This window comes from Lissotriton vulgaris, chromosome 6 (genome assembly GCF_964263255.1).
Source record: "Lissotriton vulgaris chromosome 6, aLisVul1.2, whole genome shotgun sequence".
Classification (NCBI taxonomy): domain Eukaryota; kingdom Metazoa; phylum Chordata; class Amphibia; order Caudata; family Salamandridae; genus Lissotriton; species Lissotriton vulgaris.
The window spans coordinates 1,107,657,860-1,107,680,181 of record NC_141694.1 but is presented as its reverse complement, the minus strand read 5'-3'; positions in this window follow the sequence as shown (position 1 = coordinate 1,107,680,181).

Below are 22,322 nucleotides of genomic sequence, written 5' to 3'. Positions count from 1 at the left end.
TCTTTCGCCAATTCAAATGCTGTTTGCTGTGTCTCACCCCACTCAAATGCATTTTTATTTCGTGTGACTTAGTACAAGTCTCTTTTCTATTTCGGGCACTGCAAATTCTTTAATTTTCTGTCTCACCTGAGGAACCACTTCTCAGTTTCCCTGATACCACTATATACCTAGAAATGTTACACTCTGTGCTGGGCCTTGCAACTTATCAGGATTAATGTCCCATCCCTTACTTTGCATATGTGTTACAATTTGGTCTGAGTTTGTACCTGTTCTTGTGTCCCACCTTGTATCATTATGTCATCAATGTAATGACAAAGTTGCACTCCAGGAATTACTGGCACCTCATCTAAATGCTCTGCCACCAGCCGGTGATATGTTGTTAGACTATGTAAATAGCCTTGGGGTAAACTTCAGAACGTCATTTGTCTGCCACAAACTAAATTGTTCCTGACATTTGGGAGCTATAGGAATCGAAAAGAAAGCATTAGCAATATCAATGGTAGCATACCAAGTCCCTGCATGTCTCTGAATTCTTTCTATCAAATTAACAGTATCAGAGACGGCAACAGTCAAAGGTGGTGTATGTTTATTCAGTGCGCAGTAATCTACGGTCATGAATTGTCACTTTTGTGCACTGGCCAAACGGGATTATTCCAAGCAGTAGTGATTGGAATCACCACTCCTACATCCATTAAATCTTGAATTGTAGCACTAATCTCCTCATGTCCACCAGGAATTCTGTATTGTTTCATAGAAATCACTTTAGTCGCCTGAGGCACCTTCACAGGAGGGATTTTCAAACGACCTACTCTCACAGCATTAGCTGAAATGTAATGTTTTGATCCAAACTGATAGTATCCCTCATCTAGACATAAAGTAATTCCCTTTAAAATGTCAATTCCGATAATATATATTAAGAAAGGGGCAGAATCAACACACTATATTGGGGCATATTATCAAGGGGGTTTATCTCCGCTTTTTTGGCTTTAAAAGCCAAGAAAGCAGAGATAAAATTATCTCCCTATTACCTAGCTGTCGCTAACACCAGTTAGCGACAGCTAGTAAGAGATAGCGACCATCTTGGGCCCCACTTTGCATGTCAGTGATATTTATCACTAATGACATGCAAAGTGGGCGTGCCAAGATGTTAGCGACTGGAAACAGTCGCTAACATCGCTATCTCCTATTACCAACTTTTGGAGATATTCGCGCTGAGCGAGAATATCTCCAAAAGCTAACACCTGCCCTGAGCAGTTCTTAGCCATGTTATCCAATGGGAGCTGGATAACATGGCTAAGAGCATTAGCTCGCTAATGCATGAATATCGCTGACTTTTCAGCGATATTCATGAATTGCGGCCGATTTTTATCGCATTTGCGATAAACCTTGGTAATACCAAGGTTTATCTGCGATAAAAATCGCTGCAGCGCGGCGATAATTTTTTCACGCTAACCAATCAATAGCGATAATTATTGCTATTGCTTGGTAATATGCCCCTATATTCTCTTTTTGGTATTCTTCCAATTTTTAACTAAATATTAGTTTGCACTGCCAGGGTCTCTTTACCAGCTAAACCTGTAATTGTGAAATACTGTCCTCTAAATTTCTTGGAATTTCCATGTATTACGCTCTGGTATTTATTAGGGCTCAGGCCCTCTGTACGTTGCGATGTTTCCAATGAATCTCTATATCCACATAAAGTCTATTGTCTTTGCGAGCCCAATTCTGCACTGGAGCCTGACCTATTTCCTAGTGATCTTAACGTTTGTTTTGTGTCCAGGACAAATCAGGATAAAGGTTTCCATACACTTTTTCTTCAGGGTACAGGTTTCCCATGTCCCCATCACTCTTCGCTCTAAGGAGCTCTCCCTTTCATTTCTCACTCTGTATTCTGGGGATCTCTCCCTTTCATTTCTAACTCTACGGTCTAAAGATCTTTCCCTCTCGTTTCTTATTCCGTATTCCGGAGATCTTTCCCTTCTCCTTCTATATGTATCGTCATCACTTCCATCTGATTGTCTTTGTTCTTGATTCTGTTTGTTAACTCTCCTGCTCCCTTCTTTTCTGTCTAAACCTCTTTTTCTAAACAAGTTCCACAAACTTGTAGTAGGTATTCAATCTATCTTACTGTAGTCGGGAGTACCCAACACAGGAGCCGAACACAACGCATTGCGTAATTCAGAAAAGCTCGTCTGACATTCGTCAGTCCAAGGAATAGGATTTGGAGTATCCTTAACAATAAGGGCTATCAAAGGCTTCGCTAGCAAAGAAAAATTGGGAATCCACTGTCTACAGTACGACGTAATACCCAAAAACGCACGTACTTCTCTCTGTGTCGTAGGAACACTCATTTTCGGAATAGCTTGAATTCTTTCTGGGGTCAGTTTCCTTCCCTCCTTCGATAAGAGGTGACCTACATAGGTAACTTCTTGTCGACAGAATTGCAATTTCGAGAGGGAAACTTTATGATGACAATCAGATAAATGTCGCAATAAAGACAAAGTGGTATCCTTACAAATCTCCTCAGTATCGGCGGCAACTAACAAATCGTCAACATACTGGATAAGAGCTGCACCTTCAGGTAAAACCAACAAATCAAGTTGTGTCTTTAAAGCTTGACTGTAAATAGATGGACTCTCGCAATAGCCTTGAGGAGCACGCTTAAAGCGGAAACTTCGTCCTCCTAAAGAGAATCCGAAAATATCCCTGCTCTCCATGGCAATCGGGATGCTGAAGAAAGCATTCTTCAAGTCAATCACCGAAAACCAGGTGGCAGAACCGGAATCAGAGTCAATAATGCAGTAATGTCAGGCACAACAGGAAATTGTGGAACAACAATCTTGTTCACTTCACGAAGGTCGATGACAAATCTATATACAGGAGGCTGTGAAGGATCAGTTCTCTTCAGAACCGGCAAAACAGGACTATTGCACACGTTACCTCGCGTCTCTTCAATGACACCCTTGTCAATCAGATCATAAATGATCGCTAAGAGTGCACGCTCACCATCACTCGAGATGCGATACTGCGGAATGCGTGGTAACTTAGCATTCGTCTTCAATGTGACAACATATGGGGGAATATCTAACAGGCCCACATCATTCGGACCCGTAGCCCACAGTGAATCTGGTAACGAAGATAATTTCGATGGAAGACAATTTTTCGATATATACATCGGAGAGATCACACTCTCACCCAAAGTAAGATGTACTCCTGACGGAGAACAGTACAAAGTTGCATACAATCTCTTTAACAAGTCTAATCCCAGCAAATTATCATTACAACCTGTAGTCAAAAGAAGGGGTGCTTCAAACCTATGAGGACCAACAGAAAGGGGCAATGGAGCAGAAATTGGATTCATAACGGGGGCGCCAGAAAAACCTACAGAAACATTATTAAAGCCAGACAAAGGTGCGCCAGGGAGTTTAGAATGCATAATCGAACTCTTCGTAGCACCAGTGTCTAGCAGAAAAGGCTCTGACACACCTGATGCAATCACCTCAACGTAAGGTCCGCTCTGATCTACTGGAACTGAAGCAACTCCCTCTCTTTGTCCATGGCTGTCCTAACAATCATTACCATGTGCTTCATCACCCTCAACATAGTAATCGTCCACATAGTACTGTGTTGTCCTACCAGACGAATTCTGCTGTTGGTCAAAACTGTTGATTGAATTCTGTGGAGGCAAAGGGCGCGCGGTCTGCCCACGACCTCTACCTCTAGGTGCTTGCTGAGCACCTCTACCTCTCACACCAGGTGCACTATTCCCTCGTTGTAGCAAAACCGGACAACTATTCTTGTAATGACCTTCTTCCTTACAATACGCACACTGATTAGGGCCATACGGAAAATGCTGTTGAGGAGTCTCGTCTCTTTGCGAGTTCCTCAAATACTGTTGAGGTTGCTGGTAATCACGCTGATTATTAACACGGGGCGGATAAGCTTGTTGTAGAAGAACTTTAGTCTTCAATTCCTTAGTCTTCTTATCCGCTTTCTCTAACTCATCCTTACGTCTATTCTCATAGTATTGAGCCGTGGCTAAAATCTGCGCCGATGTAGAAACAGGCCAAGCACTCTCAGAATCCTTCAACTTAGTGCATAACTCAGGTAGAAGATTGTGTATGAACTTGTCGACAAACAACCTCTGGCCACCCTCGGTAGCCATATCCTGACCACTATGATCGACGAACGTTTCTTCGAAACGCGAGAAGAAATCTGACACAGTCTCATCTTTCTTTTGCTTACATGCAGACAACTTGTCCCAATTAACACGCACTTCAGGCATCAAGCTCTTCATAAAAGTAATAATCTTACCAGGAAGTTCGGTAATGATATTTTCAGGCTTAGCACCTCCAACTTGTCTATCATTCGCAGCAACAAGGTTCACCCACAAATCAACCAATTCATTATCATGATCCGTATGTCGAATGACATTCCAGATGGGCTGTGGAACAACGGTATACACCTGTTACAACGCATTTCTTACAACGCAATACTGTTACAACGCGACCATTACAACGCATACCATTACAACGCATTGCGCTGGGGGGCGCTCTAGGATAGGGAATAAGTATAATTTACTATCCAACACCTTCCCTAGGGTCCACGGGGACTGGAGTTAGAATAGTAAATTATACTTACCACTATCCAGCACCTCAAAGCGCTATGCGTTGTAATGGAATGCGTTGTAATGGTCGCGTTGTAACAGTAGGTAGTTGTAATGGTATGCGTTGTAACATGGTACATCCTGGAACAACATTCCCAAACAACATATCTATGTCCGCCAAGTTCATGACGCACAAACTCACTGTTTGCGTAAGCTCTTTATAATATCCCGCTGGATTTTTCCGCGGATCAGGCAGAGTCTGTTTAAGCGCTAGAACTTCTGCACGCTTCCATGGAACATGTACCCACACTCGCTGAAAGTGCGCAGTAACAGATGGAACAGCCGTCGCATCAGCAGGCCTCCAAACCGGAGGAACCTCTCGCATCGGATACTGACGCGCTTGTCTCCTAACTGACGAATCAGGCTCGAGCAACCGTTCAGAAGGAATATTACTTCGAAATGACAATAACGTTGACACCGCTCTCTCGATGTCGAGGAGACTTACAATCGTTCCTTTTGCAAATTCAGAACGCAATCGGAACAGCTCTTCAGGAGCTTTACCCACTTCGTCCGTCCATTGTTCATGGAGAAACGCACACATGATCTCGAAAACATAACGTTGCTTTGGTGCTTCCCATTGCCGGAAAACATCCATAATACCCTCAAGATCGTACTGGGACGCATACGTAACCCATCTACGCGCCATGTGATCTAAAACCACTCGTTCATCTGTATCAGGCAGCTGACTATGCAGCTGTCTACGCTCACTCACAGGAGACATACCCAATTGTCCCAACCAAGGAGTCAGAAAACCAGAAAAAGCAGCAGTCATCCGCTGTCTAGGAGAAGGAGTAGTCAGAAGAACAAGGGGAGACGAGACAGTAGTAGAAGAATGCAAAGTCGGAGCAGGCACAGAAGCAGTAGGGACAGGCATAGAAGCAGCAGTCGTAGGAAAGGGAAAAGTTGGCGGCCCCTGAGGAGGCTGCGCTAAAGGAACAGTAGCCAACGAAGGAGCTGGCTGTAGAGGAATCACAGGAGGCAAAACAACTGGCAGTTGCGCAGCCACGGCTGGTGGGGGTGGTGCCATAGCATTCTGCACATAAGGTTGCGGTGAATTTAACAGATGCGACATTAAAGGATCTTTCATAAGATCTTTCTCGTCTTTCTGCTCTTTAGACAGCAAGACTGGATAGCATCTATCTACCGCTAACTTCCTCACTCTAAGCATCTGTTCACTTTCTTGTTCTTCTTCATTATCTCTGTACACAGTGGCAGCTTGCACCATTGACATACCTCTCTTATTCTTTTTCGCTAATTTCATTTCTTTCTGTTTGGCTTCTTTGCGCCATATGCGGAAAGAGTCAAACATCGCCGGCCGGGCTTTCTTCTTGAACAACTTCACCTCGAGGTTATCTAGAATTTCAGTCTCAAAACTACCGTAACGGGGCCACTGTAGGACACTCGTCACTCTTCGTATATTTTACCCAGATCTCATTATAGCTAATAGGACCCACACCATGCTTCACATACAATTCGTATGTAGGAGTTCCGATCGGAGGAACCGGACACGAATCCTCTAACCGGGAGTCCTTCAATGCACCACAACTAAACAAGTTTCTAAAACTGCTAAAACCAGGCATCTTGCTCACTAGTCTAGCTTCAAACAACAAGGGGAATCTAGAAATGATAATCTCGTGAATACACAAATCCCTTGGCTTTGGGGCCTGCAGGTACCAAATCAAAGCTATCCACTAAAGGATACAAAACAAACTAAGAACTGGGAGACGCTCCGCTTATACTTAACTGAAATGTCGATGGCGTCACCAGAAGACCCGTCAATCGTCTCCCTCTACAAACGTCTAAGGCTCCAAAACAGGGCGACAGTCAGGGCAGCAGTCCTTCGTAGCCGTCGGAAAGTGGGAAACCTCGCAGCAAAGACTTTCGGACCACGACGACATACTGGGGTCGATGAAGTGGCTGGCCTTCCTCCAGAATGTTCACACGAAGCTTCTCACGAACCTCTGGCTTGGACCGGTACCGCTGAAGTCGCGCCAACTGAAGGACCGGGTTTTAGAACCCAGTGGCGTCAGGGAGAACGCCTGATACCTTCGAGTTCCCCTGTCTTGGCAAACAGAGACATGGGATACTTCTTGATGACGTCAAAGACCAAAGTTTATTGGCTGCAACCAGGAACAGAGATCTACGAAGTACATACAGGTAGTTCGTCAGAGACTGCACAAATTCAATAAGCGGAGCATGGTCTTTTATGCCAAAAATCAAGCCTCAGGCAACATTCCAAATTTACATTCGGTGCATCAAAACTGACCAATGACAGTGTAACATTTCAAAAGTAGCGAATGACGACAGTCAAAGACAATCCCATTTTCCGTTGTCCAGCCCACCAGAAATGACCAAGCAAATTCCTGGTTTCCTGTTCGATCAGGCCGGACAAACCCATCATAAACCCTTCGACCCAAATCAATGATTATGTCGTAAAGGAAAGGCAGAAGCAGATTGGGGAGGAGATAGAAAGGTGGGAGCAGTGTACCATAAACTTGGGCATGTCCTGCTCTTTGATCTTTATCAGACCAGCTGCTGAACAAGGAACTGGCTCAGCGAGGTCAGTCTCGGGCAAGGAGTCAGTTCGGCCAGGTCACCCAGAAGTCAGCTAAGGCGTACGTGTCTCAAGGACTCGCTCGGCCACAGTTATCGGGCCTATGTTAGGGCAACCACACAAAATGGCTGCCGTATACAAAATGGAACCCGGAGGTTCAAACTAGATCCTCGAATACAGAGTGTTCTCCTATATCGATTCATACGAAAACACTCAGACACGCTACACTCGCCATTTGCGGTCTGCTGACAGCAAAATCGTCCATTTCCGACGATCTTTATTGAACGGGTTCGGAACCATCGAACCCAGTTCGTAAACCACGGAACCACAAGTTGAGGAACCTCACGTACAGTCCGACTATCAATAGAAGGATCCAAAGAAAACATCATAAGATTCAGTCTCGTCAAAGCACAAGGTCCATCTGAAATGTTAGCAGGAATAAAGGACCAAGTCTTATTTCCACAAGAAAAAAGCCATCCAGTCAGCAATAAAACATCCCTAATATGACTAGCTGCAAGAACAGTATGGTTGCAAAACATAGAGTTATGAACCGAAGAGCACATATTAATTCTATGATCAGAGCACAGTCTTTTGATGTAGAGAAAGGGTTGACAAATTCTTTTCCAGTTTAATTTCTATACATTTGCCAATTAGCTTCGGCTCACACGTGAAATTGTAGCAAACATCACCTTCAGTAATGTTAAAAGTAACTATCTTAAACATACGCAATTCATCAGATTTGGTAGTCTCTGGACAATACCTACAAAATTCATGAATTGAAAAATGTGATCGAACAGCACTAATGTCGGCATCAATGTCAATATGGGAAACGTTGAAAAACTGCAATAAGACAGCAGCAGGAGTTGGCACAGTCACAAAGTTGAGACCACGATAAGGACGCTATTCATGTTCGACATACAGAAATATGAGCGCTTCAAGACGGTCTGCGCCAAATACTCCCAAACATTTGTCGTCTGGTTCAGAAATGAGTTTGCTCTGCGCTGACAGACGACTGTCTTGCCTTGGGACCTCTCCAGCCCTTCTCGGCTCCACTTGCACCATGCCGAAAGGAGTCCAGCAACAACAAATCCCGCAGCAGCAAGCCATGCAATGATCTAAAGAAAAAAGTCAAAACAGGTATTACATATTCTCGAAGGTAACATTTATCCGCAGGAACACAATCCCATTTTTCCTGCCCAGGTTTCATGTTCAGAATGGTATTATCATCCCCCGTGGCAATCACTTCAGCCTGTTCAGGAGGTTGATTGGGCGACTGAACCCACACTTTGGCTCCTCGATTTTGTTTCAGTTGAGCCGAAACCACCTTCTTCACGTACAGTCAGGAGGGTTGGGGCAGTCCCCTTTCTCACCACCCCTCCTAGGACGGGCACGATGACCAACTGGGCAACTCTGTCTCCGGGCTGGACCACTAAGTCCGTGTCACCACTGTTCAACAGGACAATTTTAATCTCACCCTTAATGATACCACCCAGCACCTGGATGCCTTTTAGAGCTAGTCCAGAGCGAGGGGCAGTCAGACCAAAGTGTCCTAGTGGTATTTGGACACCAATTCCAGTTTTGATAAGAACAATGTTTCCAGATTTCAACATATGCTGCTTCAGAGTATGTAAGTCAAGACCAGCAGCTTCAGGAGTCGATCTGTGTGGAGCCAGAGTTCCAGGAACCATTTCCCAATAAACAATCATGTTAGTAGCCGTGTGAGACTGAATATTTATTGATGTGGTCAACATTCGCATTAATGGAGTCTCAGCATTAGTCAAGGGTCTATTATTCAAAATTTGTAACAAATCAAATAAATTATCTCTCCAATTTTTTAAAGAACCATCAGAAAGCTTTTTAAGTTGATCTTTCAAAAGACCATTCATGCTCTTAATCAAGCCTACGGCTTGTGGGTAATAAGGTACATGAAAAATCCATTCAATATTGTGCCATGCACAATATTCCTGCACCATCCTCCCTTTAAAGTGTGAACCATTATCTGATTGAATCTGTAAAGGAATTCCATAATACAAGATTAACAAATCCAAAGTTTTAAGTGTATTTACATGGGTAGCACATTTGTATGGGGATGCAATTAAATATCCTGAATAGGTATCCACAACAGTACACACATATTGACAGCCTATATTCACTGGTAATGGTCCTATGTAATCTATTTGCCAAACCTGTGCTGGTAACCAACTGGCCTCTCACTATCTGTGAGATAGATCTGTGTCGAGAATGCTGACAAATGGGACACTGCAAAATGACTGTTTTAACCATATCATGGGGAAGATGTATCCCTCTATCTGCTGCCCACCTGCTAGTAATTTGTTCTCCAAAATGTCCACACTTCTGGTGTGCCCACCTCGCCAATCCAACCGGGTCAGAATTCTGCGACTCCACCTCTGCCTCAAAGATTTTAGCATTTTCGTCTGCAATGAGGTTAAACCACCCATCAAGTGAAATAATCGAACAATGAGCATCAACATGATATATAGTAACAGTGCTCTGGGGAAGCATATCCCACACTTCTTTCCACAGTTCTTTTCCCCATACCTCCTTTGCATGAATCATACAGTTGTGAGCATGCCACGTGGGAAGCCATGTAGCTAACCCATTGGCAGTAGACCATGAATCCGTATAAATATGTCAAGTTTCAGGTAACTCTTCTTCAAAGCTTGGTAAACAGCAGAAAGTTCTGCAAACTGACTGCTTTTTCCCTCATCCGTCGTGCTCAACAATGTCTGGGTAACAGCATTATATGACACTGCTTTCCATTGTCTCTTTGCTCCAACATACCTGGCTGTACCATCTGTAAACCACACATGCTTTCTGTCCTCCACGGAAAGGTCGCTAAATGGCTTACCCCACTTAACAGCAGATTCCTGTACTATAGGTACGTTGTATTCCATGTCTGTCTCTTCTATTGGCGCCTGCGCCACTTGCTCATGCAACATTGCTGTGCCTTTAGGACCCACCCGGCCCTATCCTGTATATACCACTGTCATTTAATCACACTGGCTTCTTGTGCATGTCCAATTCTGGGGGTTTTAGGAGAACCCATAACCCATTGCATTATTGGAATCTCAGGTCTCAAAATAACATCATGTCCTAAAGTAAACTGTTCAGTATCCACTAAAGGCCAATGACACCCAAGCAACTGTTTTTCAAAAGGAGTGTAGCGCTCACCAGCATCTGGTAATTTCTTTGTCTAAAACCTTAAAGGTACTTTCGTTCTGCCCTGCTTTTGCCATAAACTCCAATTTGCATATGGTCCCTGTACAGTCACATTCAAATCAACATCGCTATTTTGCAACGGCCACAAATGCAAAGCATGCTGAATAGCCTCTTTCGCCAATTCAAATGCTGTTTGCTGTGTCTCACCCCACTCAAATGCATTTTTATTTCGTGTGACTTAGTACAAGTCTCTTTTCTATTTCGGGGCACTGCAAATTCTTTAATTTTCTGTCTCACCTGAGGAACCACTTCTCAGTTTCCCTGATACCACTATATACCTAGAAATGTTACACTCTGTGCTGGGCCTTGCAACTTATCAGGATTAATGTCCCATCCCTTACTTTGCATATGTGTTACAATTTGGTCTGAGTTTGTACCTGTTCTTGTGTCCCACCTTGTATCATTATGTAATCAATGTAATGACAAAGTTGCACTCCAGGAATAACTGGCACCTCATCTAAATGCTCTGCCACCAGCCGGTGATATGTTGTTAGACTATGTAAATAGCCTTGGGGTAAACTTCAGAACGTCATTTGTCTGCCACAAACTAAATTGTTCCTGACATTCGGGAGCTATAGGAATCGAAAAGAAAGCATTAGCAATATCAATGGTAGCATACCAAGTCCCTGCATGTCTCTGAATTCTTTCTATCAAAGTAACAGTATCAGAGACGGCAACAGTCAAAGGTGGTGTATGTTTATTCAGTGCGCAGTAATCTACGGTCATGAATTGTCACTTTTGTGCACTGGCCAAACGGGATTATTCCAAGCAGTAGTGATTGGAATCACCACTCCTACATCCATTAAATCTTGAATTGTAGCACTAATCTCCTCATGTCCACCAGGAATTCTGTATTGTTTCATAGAAATCACTTTAGTCGCCTGAGGCACCTTCACAGGAGGGATTTTCAAACGACCTACTCTCACAGCATTAGCTGAAATGTAATGTTTTGATCCAAACTGATAGTATCCCTCATCTAGACATAAAGTAATTCCCTTTAAAATGTCAATTCCGATAATATATATTAAGAAAGGGGCAGAATCAACACACTATATTGGGGCATATTATCAAGGGGGTTTATCTCCGCTTTTTTGGCTTTAAAAGCCAAGAAAGCAGAGATAAAATTATCTCCCTATTACCTAGCTGTCGCTAACACCAGTTAGCGACAGCTAGTAAGAGATAGCGACCATCTTGGGCCCCACTTTGCATGTCAGTGATATTTATCACTAATGACATGCAAAGTGGGCGTGCCAAGATGTTAGCGACTGGAAACAGTCGCTAACATCGCTATCTCCTATTACCAACTTTTGGAGATATTCGCGCTGAGCGAGAATATCTCCAAAAGCTAACACCTGCCCTGAGCAGTTCTTAGCCATGTTATCCAATGGGAGCTGGATAACATGGCTAAGAGCATTAGCTCGCTAATGCATGAATATCGCTGACTTTTCAGCGATATTCATGAATTGCGGCCGATTTTTATCGCATTTGCGATAAACCTTGGTAATACCAAGGTTTATCTGCGATAAAAATCGCTGCAGCGCGGCGATAATTTTTTCACGCTAACCAATCAATAGCGATAATTATCGCTATTGCTTGGTAATATGCCCCTATATTCTCTTTTTGGTATTCTTCCAATTTTTAACTAAATATTAGTTTGCACTGCCAGGGTCTCTTTACCAGCTAAACCTGTAATTGTGAAATACTGTCCTCTAAATTTCTTGGAATTTCCATGTATTACGCTCCGGTATCTATTAGGGCTCAGGCCCTCTGTACGTTGCGATGTTTCCAATGAATCTCTATATCCACATAAAGTCTATTGTCTTTGCGAGCCCAATTCTGCACTGGAGCCTGACCTATTTCCTAGTGATCTTAACGTTTGTTTTGTGTCCAGGACAAATCAGGATAAAGGTTTCCATACACTTTTTCTTCAGGGTACAGGTTACCCATGTCCCCATCACTCTTCGCTCTAAGGAGCTCTCCCTTTCATTTCTCACTCTGTATTCTGGGGATCTCTCCCTTTCATTTCTAACTCTACGGTCTAAAGATCTTTCCCTCTCGTTTCTTATTCCGTATTCCGGAGATCTTTCCCTTCTCCTTCTATATGTATCGTCATCACTTCCATCTGATTGTCTTTGTTCTTGATTCTGTTTGTTAACTCTCCTGCTCCCTTCTTTTCTGTCTAAACCTCTTTTTCTAAACAAGTTCCACAAACTTGTAGTAGGTATTCAATCTATCGCATCTCTCTTCACCCCATCCTCTAACAAAGCTGTAAACAAATCTCATCTGGACAGTCTGTTATTGTCAGTACGAGTTTTGGGTCTAGAGGGTCTCTCGAATTTCATCCACTCTCCTAGTTCGCCCAATTCGCGAACAGCCTCAACCACTTGTGCTAGAGTATTTCTAGTCTGATTAATTAACAAAGTCATCATTTTCTGCTTACAAGAAGGATGAGCAGTAGGAATTATTTTATTTCGCACAGAGGTATTCAACAATCAATCCATCAATTTGTGTGCTTGGTCTACGATAATAGAGGTCTTCATTACCTCTTCCTTCAATCTCTGTATCGCATCTCTCAAGGTATGCCAAGGCTTCTCGTTCACTGGCCAATCTGATTCTGTTGGGTATTTATGACTGCATCCAACCACAGCCAAATGTAACAAACTAATCTGTTCATTATGTGAATAATTTCTGAATTGTTCCTGAACTGTCGAGTCTGTGCTCAACGTACAAACTTTCACTGCATCTCCCTGATCTAACATCACGCCTGCAGCACCCAAAACATAGATGCGAACCATCCATGTAAGTAAATGCTCATCAGGTTTCTGCCGAAACCTGTCTAATCCTTCGAACTGTATAAAGACACCCCGTGTGGGTATTGCGAACCACCCTGCAACTTTCTACGGTGTATCGGCTGAGCATGGACCTCTCTACCTCCTTCTGATTTAATCTCTCTGTTTTAACAAGCTCCTCTTTCCTGTTATCTTCCTCACCGGAGCCTGAAACCCAAATATTTCCATCCTACTCCTCGGGATCCCAATCAAGTCCTGCCTTTCTAATAGCCAGATGCACCTTCTTCCTATTAATTCTTCCTCTCCTATTCCTATATCTGTACTTTGCAATGCGCACCGTAGCCCTCGCCGCTACGGTCTGGTAAGTCTTTAGCTTAGCTAGCAATAATTTATTTTGACATGTTAACAATGTAGAGGCATTCTTTGCTACAACATACTGTTCTTCAAATGCTCTACACTTATGCTGTAACTGTACATATTTCTCATGCATGATCTTATAATTATTCAGAAGAATCCAACCTCTTCTCCCTATTGTAGAGAGTTCCTCTCCTTTCCGTATAGGCTCCTTTTGTAAGCATGAAACCACCTGATCCGGTTCGGCTTCCAATAAACACGCATTCCAGTTCTTACTCAAACAGCACAATTAGCCCACTCATGGGCCAGTACTCCATACGGAGTCATTTCCCATCCGGGAATCTCAATATTGACAATTGGGAGTCGGCTTTAATTTTTCTAGAAAACATAATTTCTTTCCCCTTAGAATCCACCTCTTCGATCCTGTGAGTCACAACGCCAAAATGTTATTACCCGATTTTTGCCAACAACAGGTCATGCAGACACATCCCCCTTGAGATCCAAAAATACAACACTCTACAATACCTACCCAGGCCAGGAATAAAACCTAATTACACAATCTTCGCTTCCCAGGTGAACAACAACAATTTCTCTGACGACACGTGCTGCGCAGGAGGCAATTAACCGATCCTCTCTACCAAAGAATACTCGCCCAGAGAAAACACCTCATACATACATACAATCTCCTACCCCAAGGAAGAGACACAGTAGGCCAATCTGTACCAATCTGTACCTTTTTTAGCCAACAATCAAGTAACAATTAGGCGATTACTAAACACAATCAGGAAAACATATGTAGAAATATATGTCTATAAATGTATGGAACCTGAAAATAAACATAAAAAGAAAACCATTTTTGAAGGTAGGGTGGACCGAGGCCATGCAGAGCTCCATGGACCAAATCCAGTGCTTTAAACTTCACCCGAGCCACCATAGGCAGCCAATGCAAAGATCGCAGGTGATGTCGCACACTGCTCCTGTTGGACACACCCAGAAGAAGTCTGGCTGCCACATTCTGGACCACCTGGAGCTTTTTTAACAAATATCCCGGGATGCCTTTGTAAAAAGCATTGGCATAATCAAGCCAGGATAAAATAAGCGCACAAGTGACCGTTTCTCTAGCTGCTTGGGGCAGAAGAGGGAAAAAGTTCCTCAGGGTCTTGAGGAGGGCAAAACAGTTGCCAGCCAACTTCTTAATATGACACGAGAAGGAGAGGCTCTCGTTGAACCACACCCCTAAGTTCTTGGCCGGCTTCCCAGCAGAGGGCTAGGGAAACTCTGGAGGCCAGAGAGATTCCCAAAAGTTTGGCGGGAACTTTCCATAAAGGAGAATCTCTGACTTCTCTTCATTACATTTTAATTGCCCAGCCGCCAACCATTTAAAAATGGAAGACATACAGTGGTAAAATGCAGCTGGGTGTTGTCAGCATAAGCCATCACCTTAGCCCCCAAACCAAATTACAGAAGGAAACCTTTGACTTTTCCTGGCAGGTTACTATGAGACCACCACATCTGGTAAGCCATGTGATTGTGTCATTTTCGGCCACACAGCAAGCAAGCTACTTAGTACTGAAGCATCTGAATCTCTGAGAGTGACTGATCATGGTTGGGGGCAGGGGCAGTTTATAGGTTGTTGCTTTAATGTGGGAGTGACATGACCATGGACACCATTTAGCTGATATAGATGGTGTTATGCTGCTTTGGAGATGTGGCATGTTAAATTTCTCCAACAAAGATCACACCAAAATTGCATACTTTATCTACTGGAAATGTGTGGTGCACCCAGTTCATCCGGCTCAGGTACAGGAGAGGGAGCTGAACTGATATTGCACAGGAGCACAATATCTATTTTTTGTTATTCTATTCAGAGTCAGTTATTCTGTATTCACTGATGAATCAGAAAATTAGAAAAGTAATAAGTTGAGAATGGTGCCATGATCATCCTCGAGCTTGAAGTGGAACATTATATCATCCACGTGCATGTGATATCCTACCTTGTGGGAGTCTATGATATCAGCGTGCCAAGTTTCCCCCTAGAATTGATCTTACTCAGTGATGAGATCCAGGACATTTCCTTACAGTTGTTTGACGCCTCCTCATGAAATTGCTGAACTCTGCCCAAAAGCCTTCCAGTAATCAGTCTTTCTTTAAAGATTGGAATTGTCTCAAGTCATCAACCCCTCAGGATGCTACTATTACAGTGCTCGCCAATTTATTATTTTTTAAATGAAATCAAGCACTAACAATCCACATTTCCTTGTGAAATATGTGTGTGACTATCCCACTCAGTGCCGGCTGCTACTGACATGGGGTGATGTGGCGGGGCGAGGGGGATGGAATGGAAGAAAAATATAGCACTTACCTTGGTACGGCTGCTGCCTCCGTCCTCTTCTCTTCTGACTCCACGCAGCACGGGAGCACACAGGCTCCAAGACTCCCATAGCCAATCATGATGCTGCTGTCACCAGTATGACATCAACATCATGATTGGTCTGAGCCGTCTGGTTCGGCGCTCAGATAGGAAGGGGGAACATGTGCATTTTCTCCACCCAGGTGTGCAATACAGCTGGATGGAGAAATGCTAAGTGCCTAAGATGGCCAGCCAAACCATCATGCGCACTTAGAGAGTGCCCACCACGCCTCCTAATGCTCTGGTCTGCCCAGACCCGCCTGCACTTAGAATGTAAACAACTGAGCCTGTACAGAACAATAAAATGATAATTACTTTGCGTTATTATCATTTTATTTTTCCTTCTTGAACTACTCAGAGAACAGTGGGGCGACGCTCCTCCGCCCACCAATGATTCCACTGTTGATTACTTCAGCAAAGTTTTCACAGAAGAGAGACACATATTGGGATAAGAATGGTTTGGGTAGAATTTGTGAGATAATCTAGCCTTCCTTTTCTGATTCAAGTACCAGTTGGAATGCTTCTCAGAGCGTCCTAATGTCCTTAGTGAACCTGGCATTTCTCTTTGGATGCCCGAACTCTTTCCATGTCATTAATAGGTGATATAAAGCATGTTATTTTTAAAAGTGAAAACCTGCTTTACAAAAAGTGAACTAAGTAAAGGAAAACATTACCCAACAAGAGGTAAGTATGAAATGATGTTGGCCAGTGCATTGCAAGTTGAAAATTAGCTATGAGTCCTACTTTTTTTAAGTTTCAAACTTGATTTCAATGTGGTAGAAAGAAAATCACAGGCATAATACAAATCAACAACATAATTAGTTGATTTAAGGATTCATTTTGAGTAATTTAAAATCCAACTTATTGGTCAAGTCAGATTTTATGTTACTATTTTTAGAAATTACATTTTTAGAAGATAGCCATTTCTCTGCCTAAGCTAAAATGGCCTTTCAGCCAGTGTCCAGTGTCACCTGACTATTCAATTGCTGCCCGGTGGGTAGATGTGGATTGCCACAAGGCAGTAGACAAAGGCTTGGGGGTGGAGAGGTATGTTTTCTCATTGAGCAGGATGGACTGGAGGACTGTGCTCAACCCCTTCCTGAGCTTCAAACGATGCCTACCTGTCACTGGCAGATGTAGCTCACACCTAGGCCTGCTTCTCTTTGTTTTTCTAGTCAGCTTGGCTCCAAACCTAGTGGGATGGCAGAGCTGCCAGATAACTGATTAGGAGTAACCACAAGGGCTGGTTCACCCATTATCATGCCACACCTCTGGGTGGGCACAGGGAGCTCTGACTAGATGAAGAAGGGTTCTGCTATATTGAATTTAGGAACAGAAGGTCACTGTTTACAGTAAAATGCATAGTGTATTCTGCAAAAGTGGGTAAGGTCACCCTTTGGAACTTGTTTCTAATTTCTTAGGGAATGGCTAGGAGTTTCCCCCCACCTGCATGCTGACACTGGGCGTAAATGTGGCAACCCCAGTATCACCTCACAACTTACCTGGATCTGTAGAGAATCAGAATGACTTCCCAGCTGACTTGCCCCAACCACAGGCCAGCACTGAGTATAAGATGGCAGCCCCTGACTCCCCTCAGAACACTCCTGAACCTTTGTGGATCAGAAGAAGGACTGCCCTGCTGTCAGAAGAACCTGAAGGAAGACTGGACCTGCTTGCCCTCAACCCAGGACCCTAGAAGTGACTCCAGGGGTCAGCTAGCTAACCTCCTGTTTGAGCTACAGGGACACAACAAGCTTCCGGGGGCCTCTCTCCCTGCAGCTGTCCAGCTGACCAGTTCCAACTGGACCTGCCCAGGACCCTGTTGCCGGCCTCTGCAGGAGTGAGTCCTAACCCCAAAGTGGTGCCCCCAGGTTTTGGACCCTTGGCTGCTGTAAGAGTGTATTTCTCCTTTGCCCACTGCAAAATCTGGGATTTTGAAACTTTTTGCCAAATTTTTGCCTGAGAACCAATGCCGCAGCCGTCAATGTTGAATGACCAGTCACCCTCAGCTCGCTGGTTTGCCCTGCCGAAGAAGGTCTGATATCAGAAAGGTTTTCAGTTTGAACATAGAAGGCTTCATCAGGAATGGTGCCGAGCAGCAACCCATCGACATTAAGGCATTCCTTAGCACAGACCTTGAACTTCTCTTGCTCTGAGCTGTCCCGCCTTTGTTGAAAATCTCATGTGACATTGCTCTCTAGGAACCTACCATTGTTGAGTTACACTTCAGAACTAGCTTGCAGATTGCCTTGCCGACGACTCATTGACGACCACTTTCTCCTCTTAAAAGTTTGTAAGTCAGAAGGTAAACTTTGCACCGGGACCAACCTGGCACTTGTATCCAAACTGCGTTCCATCACTTTCTGCATTTAATTTTTTACTTCGACGTGGTCTGGCGTGACCATATAACTGTGGTTGGGACTTTGTACTTTTGTTGCAAATTTTAATTCAACGTTTAAAGATCCATATCTCTGATTCTACTTATTAGATTTTTGTCATAGTGGTGTCATTTTATTTATTTCATTGTACTTTATTTTTCTAAATTGTATTGTGATTTTTCTTTGTGTTTTAACGTTACTGCTGTTTCAGTATTGCCTACATACTTTACACATTGCCTTTAAGTTAAGCCTAACTTTTTTTGTTGTTGTTTCATGTAGCGCGATCTCGACCCAAAGTTCAGAGCACTTCACATGAGCACCGGTTGCATACAGATGGACTCATTCACTTCTCGGCATAGGGAGTTCTAAAGAAAGGTAGCCATCTATCATTGGATCAAAGGTTGCTACTTTGCCCATCTTAACTCAGGTGGAAATATATTCGTGGGTCAGACATTCTATCAAGGCAAGTAAGTAAATATTTTATTGTATATGGTTAATTAAAACCTTTACAAAATTTGCAAAGAGAATATAACAAAAAATCATAGAAATGAAAAATGAATGAAAACCTGTATTTACTTTCTAATTTAAAATAAAAGAATAAAACAATTGTGGCATTTGCTGAAATCGGTGTCTTTTCTAATCCTTAATCCTTTGATTTGATACCATTGTTCGCCATTTTTTCAGTTTGCATTATTAGGAGGCTCGCCTTCTGAAGAAATCTGGTGACCCTACAGGCTGTCTGCAGCTGCTGGCTGTTCAGTGCCAGCATAACTGCCGGCCAACATGTTCTAACTTGAAATGAGCGGAATATATGCAAGAGATAGTAACGTCTCAGGGTTGTGAGGGTTGGGCAAATGCACAGAAGATGAATCAAAGTTTCTTCTGCATGACCACAAAGTCTGCAGAGTGGTGTTGGCCACGTTTGCTTCCATGCAGGGGTCTGGTCTTTTGAGATGTAAGTTCCCAGCCGTACTTGTAGGAGCATCTGTTGTGTAGATGGTGTAATATGGTTAACTAAGTATGGTTGCGGAACACACCTCTCATATGTTACAAGTACCATCCAGTCTAGTGGTTAGGGTGGAGCTAAGGGGAGGAACAGGAACAGGAACAGGAGGAGAAAAGGGGACGAGCTTAGGGCAGTTAGAGCAGGGACGTGATAGAGGATAGAGATAGTGAATAAAGCTCCTTCACCATATTAACCGTGTCCGAGTCTTGTGTACAAGAAGGACACAACACTGGCGACGAGGGTGGGATGGTCACATTGTGCCACCCACGTTAACTCTAGGAGCTGAAGAACCCGTCCCACAAAGCGCAGACCGCAAGTTGCTGCCGCGACGAACTGGCCCGAACAAGAGGACTGCTGCAAAGTCGATGCAGACGATCTGATGACCCAGCCACGCATCTCTGGAGCCCAGAGAACCTGAAGGAGTGCCTGCCTGGGAGCGCTGGTAAGCGCGAGACTGTATGCGCCGTCACGCGCCAAAACTGCAAGTGCTCACCCCCAATGCGTGAGGGTGCGCAGGGCCGCTCAAAGTAACACGGCGAAAAGTCAAAGGACGCCGGGAGCCCACCCCAGTCCTACCTGATCAAGCAGAGAGGTGCAGCAGTCCTGACCTCCGTGAGAGTCCCACTGCCTGACAGCCGGTATGGTGAGTGAACACCGGTAATTAGAAGCTGAAAGTGAGGGAGGCCCGAAATCTCGTCGAAAACGAGATTTTCACAGCAGCGGCCATTTTGGGGTCAGGCAGAGTTGCTCCCATCCCCTGTCAAATGCATTAAGCGGACATTTTGAAGTCAGGCAAATACAATTCAAGGGACAAGCATTGGTAAATACAAACAAACAAACATTGGTAAATGTAAAGAACCAGCACTGGTCAATGCACAAGAGCAGGCAGTGGCATATGTAAAGCAACAAGCATTGGTAAAGGCAAGAAATATAACTGAAACAAGCACGGGCAAGCACAAGTAACAAACAAAGACGACCTTGAGCATGATCAAACACTGTTACAAGCCAGTACAAACCTCAAATGTGACAAATGTAAGAGGTAAAACAACTACAAACAAGCATTGGTAAAGACAAGAAGAGAAATAGTACAACAAGCATTGGCAAATGCAAAAGAGCAAGCATTGGCAAAGGTCAACGGACAAACACTGATACAAGCAACAAAAGCGGAATGAACAAAAGTGACTGTTAGCAACAAGCGAAGATCGCACTGAATATAAACAAGCACGAGTACAAGCAACATGAAGTGAAAAGAACAAAAGTGTCAATAAACACAACAAGCACTGGCGAGTGCAGGACATACATTGAAACAAGCACAAGCCCACACCAATCCCGAACATAACGAACACAATGTCAAATTTACCATGCCTCATCGCGGAAGAGCCACAAAACACCTGCAGCTAGCATGCAACTCTAAAGGAAGCGGGAGTTCGCTGAGCCACGAGTCACGAGTCACGCACAGTGTAGCTGAGTGGTGGCCATTCCGAACTCAAGAAATCCAAATCTCACTCACTGAAGCATACCAAGATAGTTGCGAAGCTTACCAACCTCAAAAGGAGATGACCAAATCAAGGATTTCGGCCGAAGAGAGCCAGCAAAGCAAGCAAAGAAAAGAAAGAGACAGCCTTCCCCTTCGTCCTTAAACACAATCACCATTCTGAATACAACACCCCCACCCACACCGTCCCCCAAGCCTAGCGTGGTGCATACAATGAATAACACAACAGGGTTACTCCCTGAAATGGAGACTGAACTTCTCTCCAGAATAGAGGTGATAATGAAAGCACTTTTGCTTCCCCTTCTGGAGAGAACAAGATTAATAAGCACGCATTTAGACAAATTGGGCAAGCAAATAGAAGAGAACACCATGGCTATAACTAAATTATCAGGAAACAAAGGTTGAGGAGGGTCAAGGGGACTATATTTATAGACCTACCAAACTCTATACCCCTAATCAAACTACAACAAACATAAAAGTCGGAAGGTCTGTTAAATGACGTGGCTGAGTCTATGAGGTCCTAATGAAGTGACCCTTTTGGATTGCACTGAACCAGGCCAAATGGTCACAAGACACAGATATGTGTTAGATATCCTATCAGCCCACCCATCTGGCGGAGCCTCGTCATGTAGGACGTCTAACCAGGGTGGTGAGTCCAAGCCCAGTGAATTGGCCAGACATCACACACTACTGGTTCATCTTGTAAAAGTGTCCGTGCCACTGAGTGGTGCTGAAAAAGTGCAGTGCAAAACAGGGAATAAAGAATAAGTGATCTAAAATGACGGTCGAGGCAAAGAAAATTGTTTTTAATGAAGATATTCACCAAGACGTCAGATTAAAAAGAAGTGTATAACAGTGTGAAAAAATCACTGTGATGCTTTGCTGTGTTATGAATTAGGCCAACATGTTTCTGCCGAAGGTGAAACTGCACCGGCATTCTTCAGGGCCAACTACAAAAAGATGTTGCTACTGCAAAGGTACACTCAGACAATTTATGCAAAGTGAAACAAAAAAGGACAGACCAAATTGTTTGTTAATTAAAGACCTGTCCAAACTATTGGTGTGGTCATATAGACCATCCTACCATATCCTCCAGATCAGAAGTTGATAGAGGAAGTACTCCTAAAAAATGGAAACAAAAAAGAGACAAAAATGTTGTACATTCTACAATCATAATAGACTATTCACGAAATCAGAACCAACATATAAACTCAGCTAGGCAAGTCCCTAATAGGACAGCCGCATGTTATAAAGGTTTCATATTAAAGTAAACCATCAGTCATTGCTGAACATTAATTTCAAACAGGTATGAAAGGACTTACCCAGCAATATGTGGGAGTCAAGCCTCACCTCACCCGGCAACGGCTCGGAGATTGAGGCCCCGCTCTGTGCACAGAACATAAAAATATACCATGTCATCCTGAGTTGAC